The sequence below is a fragment of the Oryctolagus cuniculus genome, chromosome 6, assembly GCF_964237555.1.
Source record: "Oryctolagus cuniculus chromosome 6, mOryCun1.1, whole genome shotgun sequence".
NCBI lineage: Eukaryota > Metazoa > Chordata > Mammalia > Lagomorpha > Leporidae > Oryctolagus > Oryctolagus cuniculus.
In genome coordinates this window covers 16,108,787-16,121,660 of record NC_091437.1, presented here as the reverse complement: position 1 = coordinate 16,121,660, position 12,874 = coordinate 16,108,787, and the positions used below count along the sequence as shown (strand labels likewise).

The 12,874-nt window shown below is 45.2% G+C and overlaps 1 protein-coding gene across 5 annotated transcripts in view; it reads left to right on the top strand.

Moving 5' to 3' along the window:
* MARCHF3 (membrane associated ring-CH-type finger 3) overlaps window positions 1-12,874 on the top strand; it is a 183,734-nt gene that overhangs the window by 82,518 nt on the left and 88,342 nt on the right. The window contains exon 2 of one of the 5 annotated variants that reach the window (XM_008254965.4): window positions 2,172-2,325. The exons of the other annotated variants lie outside the window; for them this stretch is intronic. The gene's annotated coding sequence lies outside the window, so the exon portion shown is untranslated. The remainder of the gene's footprint in view (window positions 1-2,171; window positions 2,326-12,874) is intronic. 5 annotated transcript variants of the gene reach the window in all.

Below are 12,874 nucleotides of genomic sequence, written 5' to 3'. Positions count from 1 at the left end.
GACTAGGATTGGTTTTCCTCCCACCTCACTAATACAAGGGAAGCCAACCAAGTGTGATATTTTGGAAGCCAGATGAAGAAAGTTTACCGTGATGGGAGAAGAAAAATTTAGGTGATATTCTGCAGAAAGGTCAAGTAAGTTGAAGAGTGGGGATTGGATTTATCAACACAGAAAACTAGTGACCTTGGCAAGAGCTATTTCTTTGAGTTGGTGATTGCAGGAGCCTGGGTGGAATGGAGGTAGGAGAGAAGCGAAAGGTGCAAAAGGAAACAGAAGGTGAGGAGCAGGTTCGTTACCTCGATTGTATCCTGGTCTCAGTGTGCACATGTGTCAGAACTGATTCAGAGGGCACACTTTATATGTGTGCACTTTGGGGTATTTCGATTATTACCTCTACAAAGCTGAAAATGAGAGATAATGGACATAAGACATGGAGAAACATTCTTTTTTAAGGAGATTAACTGCAAGAGTAGACAGGGTGACAGGAGTCTTCAGAGCTGCCGTTTGGATTACCTGAGTCTTCTTCATGAAGTGGGCAGCAAGGCCATTAGCTTAAGATCAGGATGGGGGAGAAAGTGTTGGAGGCTTGAAGGAAGAAAGGTCAAGATGAAATTGTTGTCAAGAAGAGTGAGAATGAGTAAATGGAATCAGTGAGAGATGATCACTGGGCAACATTAAGAGCTCACTGAGGGCGTTGGCGCTATGGCATAGCAGATAAAACTGCCGCCTGCAGTGCCAGCATCCCATGCGGGCTCTGATTCGAATCCCAGCTTCTCCACTTCTGATCCAGCTCCCTGCTATTGCCTGGGAAGGCAGTAAAAGATGGCCCAAATGCTTGTCCTCTGCACCCCTACGGGAGACAGGAAGAATCTCCAGGCCCCTGGCTTCGGATAGGCCCAGCTCTGGATGTTGCAGCCATTTGAGGAGTGAACCAACGAATGGAAGATCCGTTTGTCTCTCTCTGCCTCTTCCTCTGCTTCTCTGTAACTCGGCCTTTCAAATAAATAATTTTTTTAAAAAGCTCACTGAATCATGTGGTCATGAATTTAAAGACCATTTAAAACATTTGTATACTTTTCTCCAGCCAACTTCAGCAGCATAAGTGAAGGCACAGAGCTGACAGAGCTGGATCATGGTTTTGCTGAGACAGAATTGTGGGTGCATGCAACAGAATGATTAGGGCAACCTCTTGTTTAATCTGAGTCAGGGAGGAATAAGAGATAAACAGGTGGGAGAGGGTGGGAAATAGGAGTAGGGCCAGTGGCCGGCGCCGCGGCTCACTTGGCTAATCCTCCGCCTGCAGCGCCAGCACACGGGTTCTAGTCCCGGTTGGGGCGCCGGATTCTGTCCTGGTTGCTCCTCTTCCAGGCCAGCTCGTGGCCCAAGAAGGCAGTGGAGGATGGCCCAAGTGCTTGGGCCCTGCACCCGCATGGGAGACCAGGAGTAAGCACCTGGCTCCTGGCTTTGGCAGCACGCCGGCTGTAGCGGCCATTTAGGGGATAAACCAATGGATAGGAAGACCTTTCTCTCTGTCTCTCTCTGTGTGTCTAAATCTGCCTGTCAAAAAAAAAAAAAAAAAAAGTAATAGGGCCAATAGATTGAATATCCTGGGGGTGGGGGTAGTCAAAAGATTGTTGGGATATGGAGGGAGTGAGCTGGAAATGTAGGGATGATGGCCAGAAAAAGAAACTTGGGACATAGAATTCCATTATGTAGATACATTATTTTGTCTAAACAGTTAGGACTCTGCTTTAGTCCATTTTCTTTTGCTGTACCTGAGACTAGATAATTTGTAAAGAAAAGAAATGTAAGTCTGTAGTTCTGTAGTCTGCCAAGTCCAAGGTCAAGGGGCTGCCTGCAGTGAGGGCCTTCTTGCTGGAGGGGCTTCTACCAGGTCCTGAGGCATTTCAGGGCATCACTCATTTTTAACCCATTGACCTAGTAATCCAGTGACCCACTCATGAGAGCCCTCATGACCCAGTTACTTCCCAGAGGTCCCACCTCTGAAATACTTAACATGTGACTGTAGGAATTAACCTTTCAACACATGAAATTTCGGAGCTACATTCAGATCATAGCAGACCGGTCTCTGAGATAGCTGATAGGGTCGTGGGCGCTATCTGCCTTACTCTTCCACTACTGCTTATTTCCTCATCATTGCTGTTTCTCAGCAAGGTCCCAGGACTTTTCGGCAAGATTCAACCAAGCTCACCCGACCTCAGCCTGACCATTCCCTGTAAGCACGTTTGCTTCTGTGATCCCAGCTCCCTAGCAACATCTGCCCTTGAATTGCATTTGGGAATTCTAGGATTCCTTTGACTACAGGTAAGAAGAGAGGAGCCCACTCACCACTTACCTGTCTCTTCAGGGTCTTCCAGGGAGTGCTGCACCTTGTGAATTGGGTCTTGGATAAAGCATTGCTATAAGGAAGACAAGTGGAGTTCTAGCTCCAAGGGACAACTGCAAAGATAGTAAGGGTCAGGTGTTTCAGATGTAGCTCAGCCTTCGGAGAGTTCTCACTGTGTGGCATATGATCTGCCACACGCAAAACTGTCCTTGAAGGCATCCTGTATTTCCTGTTTCATGAGAATCTCTAAATGTTACTTGGAGGTGCACCAGCCATTAGGATGTCCTCATAGTCTTCTTGGTTTAAATAATCTGTGTGTTATGTGGTGTGCCATGTGAAATCAGTCTAGCAGGATAATTAAGTCCTTTAGGGAGGATTGATTTGAGATTTCATTTCATTTATTAGCTTGCTATTGCCAGAGCCTTGTTTTCTTTAACATATGTTAATGTAGGAGTTGGCTTGGCGTTTAGGTTTAGTTCACATTTGTAACTCTTTGCCTCCCAAGTGATGTATTCTGAGGAATTTCCTCCACTAGGATTTCCATTTAATAATGTTGAAAGAATTTTTTTGAAGGGAGACATTTGGCCTATCTATTAAGATGCTGGTGAAGATGCCAGTGTCCTAAATCAAAGTACCTGGGTTTGAAACCCGGCTCCAGCTCTAGCTCCTGACTCCAGCTTCCTGCTAATGCAGACCCTTGGAGGCAGCAGGAGACTCAAGCCTTGGACCTGTGCCACCCACAGAAGAGACCTGGATTGAATTCCCAGCTCCTAGCTTTAGCTCCAGTCAGGGCCATTATGTGCATTTAGAGAGTACACCAGCAGATGGGACTCTGTCCATCTGTCCCTGTCTCATATTTTTTAAAGTAAAATTTTTGTGCTTATGTCAGAAGTTTTGTTGATTACAGGCAAGATTTTCCTTCATGATGGGAAAAATCCTCCCTGCTCTCTACCTGCCCATGCTGGTCATCTTCCTGCCCCCAGCATTACCCACTGACAAAGATACACTCACAAAATGCCTGGGACCCATGCCACAAGTCTGAGAAGCCTGCCTCACCATGACATTGCCAAGCTCACTCGAGCTCGATGCTGACATTTGGGTCGGCCTTTCTAGCATCCCATGTGTACCAATATAAGCGGTCACAGCCACAGCTGGTGACTCCTGTGGTCTCTGTTGTCCTCTTGGCACACCAGATTCTTTCTGTAACTGTCCTCAAGTTCCCTGACACTGACTTGTGACAAATACTATGAAATCTGCAGTCACTAAAGAAATAACCCCTCAGGCCCAGCTCAGGGATCATGAGGCAGAACTCCACTGTTGCAAAGAAATTCCAAGTCCTCCAGCGAGGCTGCTCTCAGTTCTTAGCTCTCTAAATCATCATTTCAAAGTGTTCTATCCATGGACCATGAAAGTCCTGGGGGAGCATTTTCTCCATTGTTTTGTGGGTGGGGGGGTATCCACTGGGTCTGGTGTGCACAGTAGGTACTCGATAGGAAATATTAACAAGCTGAGAGAGAAGCTGGGTGCCCCCATAGAAGATGCCCAACGCCGGATTCTGTCCCGGTTGCCCCTCTTCCAGTCCAGCTCTCTGCTGTGGCCAGGGAGTGCAGTGGAGGATGGCCCAAGTGCTTTGGGCCCTGCACCCTATGGGAGACCAGGAGAAGCGCCTGGCTCCTGCCATCGGATCAGCACGGTGTGCCAGCTGCGGCGGCCATTGGAGGGTGAACCAACGGCAAAGGAAGACCTTTCTCTCTGTCTCTCTCTCTCACTGTCCACTCTGCCTGTCAAAAAAAAAAAAAAGAAGAAGAAGAAGAAGAAGAAGATGCCCAACTGAATGTAGTGTGGCCCACCCAGGCCTGGGCTGGCAGGCAACCCCAGGAACATCTGCAGAATGGATGCATGCAGTTCTGGGCTTGGTGGTGTTTTGTTGAGGTAGAAAGTGTGTGTTGCTGTTTCTGCTCCACCAGGAGATGATTTTGATGAGAAGAATGGTAGAAAGAGGCAGGCCAGGAATTGGGTGCCTGTAGGTCATGAATGGGGATGACTCGCTGAGCAGGCACACGGTTGTCATGTTCAGGATGTCTGTTTTCATACTGCCCTACCCCCAATACAAACACGAACTCCCTAACTGTGGGAGAGACCATCTCAGGAAGGCTGCCTGCATTGGGCCTCGGATGTCCTGTGCTTTTTGTTTGTTTCCTATGAATATATATATATATATTTAATTTGTTGGAGCTGTTTTTAAATGAAGGCTATATTTTAAAGCAGTTTCAGGTTTCCAGCAATAATTGAAAAGAGGTAGAGAGTGTACATACACACCCTCCTCCCATTCACACACAGCCACCCTGTTGTCCCCCTTCCCCATCCAGGGAACACACCCCACATGAACCATTTACATCAGGGCTTGGTCTTGCTGTTGTCTACTCGATGGGCTTCCATACATGTACAAGGGAGCTTCAGAAAGTTTGTGGAAAAATGGAATTGAAAGATAAGTTTATTTAGGTGCAAAACAAGTGTAAAAGCTGAGTAGTTTTTTCCACAATACCCATTTTCCATGAACTCGTCACCTTGCATGAGACTTTGTGCCCAACAGAAAACCTCAGGTAGAGAACTTTCACTGCCCTAAAAATCCCGTGTCCCACCTCTATCCTCCAGCCTCTCACCCCCACCAACATGTTCTTTTGTTCTTTTTGCTCAGCACCTTCCTCATTGCAATCAAGGGTTGGAAAGGTTATTTTTAGCCCCTTTTATCAGGAGAGAAAGGGGGAAAGTACGGGAGCCCTGATGTCTGTCACAGCTTCCTGTAGAGAATGGGCTTTAAAAAAATCAGTGAAGATTAATTCCTTTGTCAATAAATGTCGGCAGCTAATCTAGTGCCGATTGCATATGCCCGGGGAAACTCAAGGAAACTTAAATCATCACCGAGGTGCTTGCTTTTTCTGCGAACACTGACCAGGCCTCTGCCGTGACTTTTCCATTTCTGAAATTGAAAAGGAAAAGCAATGCCAAGTGGTGTCCACAACTCCAGAGGGCAAGTTGGATACGTTCTGACATCTGTTGAAAATGAATTATCCTCAGATCTGTTCACATATGGAATTATTCTTCTGGGATATACCGGATTCAAGGCCAGTTCCACAAAGTGCTCACTTCCTTCATGTGCCAAGGGGATGGCAGCATCCCCTTCAGAGGATTCCAATTGCAGGTCCCTGGTAGCACTCTCCACACACATACTCCCACTGCTGCTGCTTTAGAAGAGGCCCTTTCCCTCTCTGGCTTTTGGGGCCGCATCCATGATTTCTCCATGCTTCTGGCTTCAGGAGGGCAGATAAATCCTAGGGTCTTAACTGGCCCAGAAAGCATCAGTTTTTGCTGGTATGCAAAAGGCCTTGGAAACCCGGAGTCAGAATAAAGCTGTGACATTTCCAGCTCCTATTATGGTAGAGGGCTGGCCCTGTTTGTCTCATCCCTCTTCTGCAGGCCCCCAGAGATCTTAGAATGTTTCCTGTTGAAGCAGAGCCTTTCACATTATTATTTTTTTTACCTTGTTGTTGTTTGTTTTGGGGCAGAGAGACAGACAGCAAGGAGAGCTTCCATCTGCTGGTTCACTCCCCAGATGTTCACGTGCCTAGGACTGAGCCAGTTGGAACCTGAGAGATGGGAACTCAATCTAACTCTCTCCTATGTGTGGCAGGGACCCAACTACCTGAACCGTCACCTGCTGACCGCCAGAGTGTGCATGAGCAGGGAGTTGGAAATAGGAACTTGCAGCCAGGCACTGTGCTATGGGATGCAGTTGTCCCACGTGGCATCTTAACTGTGAGGCCAAATGCCTGACCCAGCTTTCATGCTTTCTAACTGTGGCACTCAGTTATAAATTTTATTTAGCAAACTAATTTGCACTTACACAGAATGAAACTTATCTTTGCAAGTTACCCTTGACTCTTTTTATTTATTCAGTTCCTTTTATATGTATATATTATTTATATATAAATATATAAAAATAATATATAATTTTATATATATATATATATATATGCTGAGTCTCAAGGTCAGTGAATCACTAAATCTATCTCGCCACTCACAGGCCAGCATTCAGCTTGTGAAACACACTGACCTGGCCTAGCAGGCACCCAGGAACATAGCACCCACCCCCACAGCATCTGTGTGCATAGCTGGTCTGTGCCCAGATGCCTCTGAGCAGCTCTGAGGAGCCTTTTACCCACAGCTTCCCAGCCAGCCCAGGAGGTGTGAGTAGTGTAACCCCATTTTACAGATGGGGTTCTGCTGTGTTCTGAGGCAGCAAGGTCACCTGAGGTCACGCAGGTGGAAGAACCAGAAATGAAATGCTTTCCCCTGCTTCACTGGCCCTGCCTAAAGCCCCCTGGTTGCCACCCAGTGTCTTCCAGGTCAGGGTGAACCTGTGACCTGTCCAGCTTCAGTCTTTTCCTCTGTTTCCTGCTTTGCACCTCTGAAGGCCTTAAGCGATTGCCTTCAGTTGCTCCAACACTCGGGATCTTTGCCCCTGCTGTTTCCTCTCTCTGGAATACTCTTCTCCTCCCCTTTGCCTGACTAGCTCCTCTTGTTATTTAAGTCTCCATTTAAACTTATTTCCCCAGGACACCACTGAATGCCTCTGCCCACCCCTGGTTACCATGCTAAACGCCTCCCTCTATGCCCCAGACCGCACTGTCGTATTCCTAGCACCTGAGACGTTTGATTATCTTCTAAACCCAGAGATGTGTTTATAAATGTTCAACAGCCAACTCTGTGACTGGGGAAGGGAAGGGGTAATTTGTAACATTGGCTAGTCCTGTGGTATAGACACAGTGCTGCCAGTTACAAGCCTTCGGTTTGGTGCGCTGGATGTGGAGTGGGAAGAGACGGGCGAGGCAGTCAAGCTGTCTCCAGCACTCCACTCTGGGTCTGTCTGGCATCTCTGATAGGGGAGGGGTTGGGTTGGGGAGGAGGGTACCTTCTTTCCCTTGGTCATCATTGTGTGTCTGCTCAGTGAATAGAAAGAAGGGAGGGGGACACACATCTGGACAGTAGCAGAATCACCACTTGGGACACCTATATCCCATACTGGTACGCCTGGGTTCCAGTGCTGGCTACTCTGCTTCGGATCCAGCTTCCTGATGATTCACACCCTGGACTTGGTCCCTGCTACCCAGGAGGGAGGCTCTGGCTGTTGGCAGTATTTGATAAGTGAACCAGTGGCTAGATATCTTTCTGTCTCTCTGCCTTTTAAATGGAATCAAAACAAGCGATTTTGTTTTTTTTAAAAAAAAAAGGAGGAATAGGAAAGGAAGATACAGGCAAGAAAAAGGGCTAGTCCTCTGCCAACTACTAATAGTCCAAAGTCTGATACTATACAGTCAAGTGTCTAATATGAAGAAAGTCAAATGTGTAATAGTAAGATAGTAAAATGTCTAATACTGAAACAGTCAAATGTGTAATACTAAGACAGTCAGATGTCCAGTACTGTGCAGTCAGGTGTCTAATGCTAAGACATTCAAATGTCTAATGCTAAGACAGTCAGATGTCTAGTTCTAAAACAGCCAAATGTCTTGATTCTTCACGGTGAGTAAGGAAAGGTTGAAGATAAAGCCTGTGTGTAATAGAAGTAACCACCAACCGTTAGTCATTCCTTATCAATGATAAGATATTCCAACATGGTGTCATCGACTGTGTCTGCTGGCAGGGTATAAGGTGCTAGCTTGTGAGGGTTATAAGGTTTGTAGAGGGAGAAACTGGGTTACCCAGAGGTGGGGTGATCTGCCCAGGGTGATGCAGTTCTCACTAAGCTGGAAACGAGGTCTGCTGAGTTGTGGCCCCCATTCCTTTACTCTTTGTTGGCTTCCTGGACCGGTACACCTGTTTAGAGTAGGGAAGTGGATATTGGGACCCAGGCGGAGACTGGAGGAGGGAGGATGGTGTTGCAAGGAAAAGGAATCCTGTATGGTAAATGAGAGTTGAAGGACAGTGCTGTTGTTACTGTGAGAGCCCTTGTGGTGTAGCCAGGTTATGAGTGTTACGAGTGGCGGTTCAGGGGTGGATACTGGGGCTCATGGGCCAAGTCCCTGCTTGGGATGCCTGCATCCCATACGATAGTGCCTGGAATCAAATTCTGCCTACACTTCCCATCCAGCTAATGCATCCTGAGAGGCAGCAGGTGATGGCTCAAGTACTTGGGCCCCTGCCACCCATATGGGAAACCTGGATGGAGTTCCTGGGTCCTGGCTGCGGCCTAGCCCGGCCCTGGCTGTTGCAGGCATTTGGTAAGTGAACCAGCAGATGGAAGATCTCTCTCTGTCTCTGTCTCTGTCTCTGTCTCTTCCTCTCTCTCCTTTCTATTCCTCTGTCTCTCACTGGGTCTTTGAACTTTTTAAAAAAAGAGCAAAGGTTCATGAATCTGATGCCTGGCTTCCAACTCTGGTTCCATGATATTGCTCTGTATCCATGAATGAGTAACGTAACCTGTCTGTGCTATAGTTTCCTAAAACAGTCACAATTTTTTTAAAAACAGCCCCTACCTCAGGGAAGCATTGTAAGGATAAAATAATAGGGACACTGCCTGTCATGTTGTGAACATGTGGTACTGTTTTTATATCCCGTATTTCTCTTTTTCAGTTTTTTATGACACTGATGCATTTAACATCCTTTATTGGTATAAATCATAAGAAAAGAAAGCCTTGCCAAGAGCATAGTGCTTAGTTCAGTAGGAATACGCTACTCCATGGCAATAGAATTGGAGAATGTTCTAGTAAGAGGTGTTTCTGAGGACACTTCAAAACAGATGTCAGGAACTGTCCCGAGGTAGTCACCATATTAGAAGGAAAGCCCGTAATCACTTAGAGTTTCTCATTGAAAGCTCTGATGATTTATATCCCTCCTTCATGTAAATTCACCAGTGGCTTTAAATGGCCTACCATGTCCCTTGCAAAGTACAGTCATCTGTGAAATTTACAGTGACATTCAACATCTGATGTAAGCAGCTAACCCCTCTCTGACCGTTTGTCATTTATAGATAATTCTGTGCATTCTATTTGAATTTCTGTATCAATGTTCATTGCTTATGTGGTAAACTCCAGTAGGACAGGAACTAAATCTGCTTTTTCAAACTAAGAAAATGGGCTTCACATTCTCTTTTTTTATTTTTTAAGTTTTTTTTTTTTATTTATTTAAAAGTCAGTTACAGAGAGAGATGGAGACATAGAAATCGAGCTTCGACCCACTGGATCACTCCCCAAATGGCCACAACAGCCAGGGCTGGGCCAGGCTGAAGCCAAGAACCAGGAGCTTCATCCAGGTCTCCCACATGGGTGGCAGAAGTCCAAACACTTTGGGCCATCTTCCATTGCTTTTCCCAAGTGCATTAGCAGGGAGCAAGATTGGAAGTGGAACAACCAGGACTCAAACCAGCTCCCATATTGGATGCTTGTGGCTTTAACCCACTATACCACATTGCCAGTCCTTTATTTACATTCTTAAATTTTTAAAAAAAAATACTAAAACAATGACTTCTATTTTCTAACAAGAAAATTATGTTAAATTCAAATTTCATTGTCCAAAATTTAAAGTTTTTTGAAATACAGTCACATTCATTTGTTTAATATCTATAGGGATTTTCATGCAACAGCAGCAGAGCTAAGCATTGTGAAGAGATCCTGTGTCCTTTAAAAAAAAAAAAAAACTAACATACTTAGTGCCTATCTGGCCCTGTACAGAATAGGTTTACTGACTCTTGACCTTGGAAAATAATAGATGCTCCAGGAAGTTAAGGTAAAGTGAGTAAATTCTGCTATGGCTTTCAAGGTTTTTATTTCTCTTTAAACCACATGGGGAGTGTGAGAACGGAGTTGTGGTGCCATTTTTTAAAAGCCACAATGTGATTAAAGAGCTCAAAATGCTATGTAAGAGGCCTTTCTTTCAGTCTCCAAGATAGCTGTGAGGGGAGCTGAAGTTAATTTTAGGTAGGAAGCACTAGACAGGAAATCGGCAACCTTGAGTCTCAGGCAACACCATGATTCTGTAAATCAACAATAACATACACACAGAGCTGCTTAGATTAACTGAGGTGAGCTGTTTGTAGTTACTAGATGTCAGATAACGTCATTGTATCGACATCTTATAGAATGTGATTCTCATTCCCTTCCAGTGCAGGGAAGTCTACTAGGATAGAAACATGGTGGCAGTGAGACCAGGCTGCCTGCTGGCAGTGCCGCCGGTCATCAGCCCCTAGGCACTTCCCTAATGCTCCTGCCTATGAACCAGTGAATGAATATGTTTTCCTTGGGGTCAAGCCCAAGTGCGTAGTTGTTCCCCTAGGATCTTACTTTATTGTTGCCCCAGACTTAGGTGCATGTCAGTCCTATTCAGCATGGTGCGCTGTTAACATATGTAATGTAAGCTTTGGCTTAAGTTTTGAAAACCCAAGCACGATTCTGAAAACTGTTTCTACCAAGTGTGAATTTTCCCACCTGGTTTTCTTTTTTTCTATTCATTACACCTCCTTGTTGGGTGGATGGTGTCAAGATTTCCCTCCTGTGTTTAGAGGAGACAACAACTTTTTAAAAACAGCTTTGAACTTCTAATCGTGCCTGCTATGTTAGAAATCTCTCAAAATGCAGCTAAGCCCGAAAGTGTTTACGAGGTCAGAAGCCTCGTGTTTTAATATATTCTGTTCAGCACCTCTCCTTTTCTAGAATATGTATTAATTTTCATTCTTCTACCAAATTCTGATCATGCCTTTTATGAACCCAGAAAAAGTTGCAATACATTAATGATGGTTTTGATTGCTTGTTTTAAACTTTTTTATTTATTTATTTGCTTTCCTCTTATTTGAGAGGCAGAGAGAGAGAGCTTCCATCTGCTGGTTCACTCCCTAAATAGCTGCAACAGCCAGGGCTGGTCTAGGCTAAAGCCAGGAGCCCAGAACTCAATCTGGGTTTCCCTCTTGGATAACAGGGACCCCAGTACTTGAGCCATCCCCTCTGCCTGTGTGCATTAGGAGGAAGCTGGATCAGAAGTGAAGGAGCCAAGACTTAACCAGGCATCCTGATACCGGATGCAGGCATCCCAAGCAGTGTCTTAGCCACTGCACCTCACCTCCCACCCATTAATGATAGTTTTACTTGGATTGTGAAAGTTAACTCCTGGGGCTGGTGTTGTGGCATAGCGGGTTATTCCACCACTTGGGACACCAGCATCCCATGAGAATGCTAGTTTGAGTCCCAGCTGCTCCACTTCAAATCCATCTCCCTGCTAATGTGTCTGGGAAAGCAGTGAAAGATAGCCCAAGTTCTTGGGCTCCTGCCACCCACGTGGGAGACCTGGAAGAAGCTCCTGGCTCCTGGATTTGTCCCGGCCCAGCCCTGGCTGTTATGGCCATTTGGGGAATGAATCAGCAGCTGAAAGATCTCTGTCTCTTTGTCTCTCTCTCTCTCTCTCTCTCTGTAACTGCAACTTTGAAATAAATAAATCTTTTTTAAAAAATTAACTCCTATGTCTGTTCAAATAATAACTCATAGTCAACACTTTTCCGTATTTTCTTTCTAAAACTAGAAAATAATGTAAATTCTATGAATTTGTGGCTTTATATTCTCCACCACTCATATTACATTCATTAATTTTTTAAAATCCAGGCTTTGATTCCTATTTACTAAAAATAAATAATAAACATTTGCATTGTAATTGTAATGACCATCTAGTATAAAAATATTTGTTATCTGGGGAAGACATTTGGACTGGTAATATATCCACATCCCCCTTTGAAATACTTGGGTTCATGTCCCAGCTCTGGCTCCCCATCCAGCTTCCTACCAGTGAAGACCCTGAGACACAGCAGTGATGGCTTAAGTACTTGGGTCCTTGCCACCCACATGGGGAACTGAATTGAGTTCCAAACCTATTGCTTCAACCTGGCTCAGCACCAGCCGTTGTGGACATTTGGGGAGTGAACCAGCAAATTGGAGCTGTGTCTCTGAGAAGAAAAATAATTTTTTTAATCTTCTCACTTTTCAAACTGAAAGATTAATTGTGGCTATTGTGAGAAGAGGAGGAGAGGACTTCAGGGGAATAAACAAAGCACGTTCTGCTGTTGAGTAAGAAGGAGAATCTGTATAGTCGATCCCTGTTATTCATGGATCCCGTACCTGTGTGTTCACTTACTCCTTAAAATTTATTTTTAACTCCAAATCAGTGTTTGAGACGATTTCACAGTGATTCACAGACATGCTAACGTGGGAAACAGTCTTGAGTCATACCACCGTGTGGACATCCCCAGCTGACGTGGAGTGACACCATGCTTGACTTTCTCATTTCAGCTCTCCTCCAAAATGGTCCTTTTGTGGGCCATTTAATACATTTTTGTCCTTTTGGTGACCTCACTGTTTAAAATAGCCCCCAGGGACAGGGCTGTAGTGCTGACTGGTGTTCCTGAACCCTGCAATGGGCATTATGGAGAAAAGACGTGTGCTCGATTAGCTTTATCAAGGCATGAATGACAGTGCTGCTGGCCATGAGTTC